The following is a 4,025-nucleotide window of genomic DNA, read 5'->3' on the forward strand; positions in this document are numbered from 1 at the left end:
CAGAGCCTGGAGACTGCTTAGGATTCTGTGTCTCCATCTCTCTCTGCCTGCCTCTCTCTCTCTCTCCCAAAAATAAACAAACATTAAAAAACAAAATTTAAAAATGGGCAGATCTGAATAGAAAGTTATTTAAAGAAGATATACAGATGGCCAATGAACACATGAAAAGATGTTCGACATCACTGATCTTGGGGAAATGCAAATCAAAAACACAAAGAGCTATCACCTCACACCTGTGAGATGGCTAGAATCAAAGACAAGAAATAACATGTTGGTTGGTAACGATGTGGAGAAAAAGGAACCCTCATGCAATGTTGGTAGGAATGCATCTTGTGCAGTCACTATAGAAAACGGTATGGAGATTCCTCAAAAAATTAGAAATACCATAAGATCCAATAATTCCATGACTATTATCCAAAGAAAATTAGAACACTAAATTGAAAAACTATACGCACGCCTATATTTATTGCAGCATTATTTGCAATAGATAAGATATGGAAGCAACCCAAGTATCCATCAATAGATGAATAAATAAAGAATATGTTTTATATATACACAGTGGCATATTACCTGTCCATAAAAAAAGTGAAATCTTGCCATTTGCAACATGGATGGATCTAAAGGTATAGTGAAATAAGTCAGTCAGAGAAAGACAAATACCATATGATTTCATTCATATATGGAATTTAAGAAACAAAAACAACTGAACAAAGAAAAAAAGAGACAAACAAAAAACCAGACTCTTAAAGACAGAGAACTGGTGGTTGCCGGAGAAGAGGTGGGTGGTGAGATGAGTGAAGTCAGTGAAGCGGATCAAGAGTGTGTTTACTGTGATAAATGCTGAGTAATGTGTAGAATCGTTGAATCACTATATTATAAACCTGAGACTAATGGAACACTGTATATAAATTATACTGGAATTAAGTAAATAAATATAAATAAAAATAAAAAACCCCTTTTATTTATTCTCTAAACACCTCCACCCACCAATTCTTTTCTTACTAATGAAGTTTATTCTCATCAGTAGTTAAGTCAAATTTAAAAAAACAAAACAAAGCAGTTATAACCTTCCTAGTATCGATCATTTTAACCTACATTAAACATATTAAAATAGGTTCCCAATAGGTAGACTATAATATTCTTTCCAGGATTTAAAATAGGTCTTCATTTAAAAACATTTGATAGCACTGAGATTTGATTTTAATTCTATTATTCTGTTTCTTTAACTTTTTCCATCATTTTATCTTCCCTTGTTACCCATCTTTTAACACAGATTCTCTCAGAAAGAGGTTTTTGTTTGTCTGGTTGGTTTGCTTATTTTCCTTTCAGTAATGTGTGTAAGAAAGTGTATTAAGGGTCCAAAGTTGTTACAAATATCTTCTTAAACCTTGAAAAAATAATAGACTAATTCAGAAATTACCTATTGCAAATGCCAAAAACGGTTCTTTTGACGTGATGGATGCATCATGTGACAGGACTATCAGAGGGACTGTTAAGTAAAGAGAGAAAGAGTAACCCCACGTTAGTTGGAAGACTAGGATAGTTCACATCCAGATAACTTCAGTTAGAGTAACAGGTTCATGAGAAGTTAGAAGGGTCGGGGTGCCTGGGTGGCGCAGTCGGTTGTTCGAGCCCCGCGTCAGGCTCTGGGCTGATGGCTCAGAGCCTGGAGCCTGTTTCCGATTCTGTGTCTCTCTCTCTCTGCCCCTCCCCCGTTCATGCTCTGTCTCTCTCTGTCCCAAAAATAAATAAACGTTGAAAAAAAAAATTAAAAAAAAAAAAAAAAAGAAGTTAGAAGGGTCAAAATCAAGGCACAGTGAGGTTTGTCCACACATAAGGGTCAATGAGTTAGTGAGCTGGATTTGAGAGCTTCAACTACTAAGTTAAAAACACCAGAAAAAAACAAAGCAAACAAAAACCAAAACTAAGCATGTCAGCTACTTCATTTTGAGCCTTATCAGGGAAAAACAAACTCAAATGTACCAAAAAACACACCTAAAATTTAAAGCCATAATTAATTTATCATAATACATTGTCGGGATTGTCAGCAATAAACTTGTTTCCAAATACTGACTTATTTATCATATAATTCTATTCAATGGTAAATTGGTATTACTCTTTTATTTGGCTTTTGCTTAGAGTTTCAAGTGGGCTGAAAATTAGGAAGTGGTTTCTATCTCCTAACTTGGATGACAAAACAGTAAACGACCATTTTTATTCTGTTGACAAGAAAAATATACTTTATGGTTGTATAAATTGCTTGAAGGCAAAGATAATTGTATAATTTTCTTATCTGAGCCAATGCTAATAATTTATTATTAAACATTATTTTTAATTTGAATACAAGTAGAAGGTATCTCAGAGAAGGAAGCATTGCAAAATACTCAGAAGGAAATTCTAATCCTGTGAAAAGTGGAAAATCACTGTACCTTTCCTGGATTTTTTTTTTGAGCTAAACAGACAACATATTCAATAGAGATTTTACTGTCTCATACTCAGCTCTCCTGTTTCCATTTAAAGATTTATTTTCTATTTGGAAATTTTTTTTATTATTATTAACTGGCAGTATTCTGACAAAGTGTGTTTCATTATTAAGCACCTACTATCAGAAATGATAAAACATTTTCATTATTAGGCCATTTATTTTTGGTGATAAAAACTTTTTCTAGTTTTGCAGTTAATTACACATTCCCCTCATGCATTGGCCTGTTTAACTGATTGCATCAAATCATGCTATACAAGAAAATTAATACACATTCCATGAATAGGAGTGAATATTTAAAATCAGTCCTGACCATCTTATACTTTCAAAAGTTTTGGTAGGTACAAAAAATAGATTTTTTTTTTAAGTTTATTTATTTTGAGACAGAGACATACCATGAGCACGGGAGGGGTAGAAAGAGAGGATCCCAAGCAGGCTCCATGCTGTCAGCACAGAGTCTGACATTGGGCTTGACCCTAGGAACCATGAGATCGTGACCTGAGCCAAAATCAAAAGTTGGATGCTTAACTGACTGAGCCACCCAGGCGCCCTAGATTTTTTTTTTTTAAAGAAGGTATGTCAACAGATATAAACAGATGAAGCAGAGTATCAGAACGCCACCAAAATATCATTTAGCAAAACAAAAGTCTAGCTTAAATGAGAATATTAAATATTTTACAGATCTTCAAATAAAAGATAATGCTAAACATTCAGTGGCTTATGGAAATATCTGTCATAAAATGGGTTCAATCTAAACAGATTTTATGGACATTTAGGCTCTTTCCGTAATTTGGCTATTGCTTGACAAACAGAAGACCATAGGGGAAGGGAAGGGAAAAAAAAATAGTTACAAACATAGAGGGAGGGAGGCAAACCATAAGAGGCTCTTAAATACAGAGAACAAACTGAGGGTGGAAGGAGGGATGGGAGAGAGGGAAAAATGGGTGATAGGCATTGAGGAGGGCACTTGGGATGAGCATTGGGTGACATATATAAGCCAATTTGACAATAAATTACATTAAAATAAACAGATTTTATTATACTATTTCCGATAGGTAGCACTAGCAAGGTCTAACTGTCATAAATTACCTGGGATATTATAATATTGCTATGCAGAATCAGCTACTGAAGGATGTTCTTCAAAATAAGAGTTCATACCAGCTCTATCAATGGCCACCATGGCAAAAGTCCATTTAATTCTAAAGTATTAAAAATAAAAGATGCACATGGAAATAAAGTATTTCTCAGGAACGTGAATTGTTTATTATTCTTTTTTAATTTTTATTTTTTTACATTTATTCATTTTTGAGAGACAGAGCGCAAGTGGGGGTGGGGCAGAGAGAGGTAGACACAGAATCAGAAGCAGGCTCCAGGCTCTGAGCTGTCAGCACAGAGCCTGATGCAGGGCTCGAACTCACAAACTGTAAGATCATGACCTGAGCCGAAGTCGGACACTTAACCAAGTGAGCCACCCAGGTGCCCCTCTTTATTATTACTTCTGATAATACTTTATTTTTGGAGCCAGACAAGTGAAGTTTGTCCT

The sequence above is a fragment of the Herpailurus yagouaroundi genome, unplaced genomic scaffold (assembly GCF_014898765.1).
Source record: "Herpailurus yagouaroundi ecotype Mexico unplaced genomic scaffold, PumYag 162, whole genome shotgun sequence".
NCBI lineage: Eukaryota > Metazoa > Chordata > Mammalia > Carnivora > Felidae > Herpailurus > Herpailurus yagouaroundi.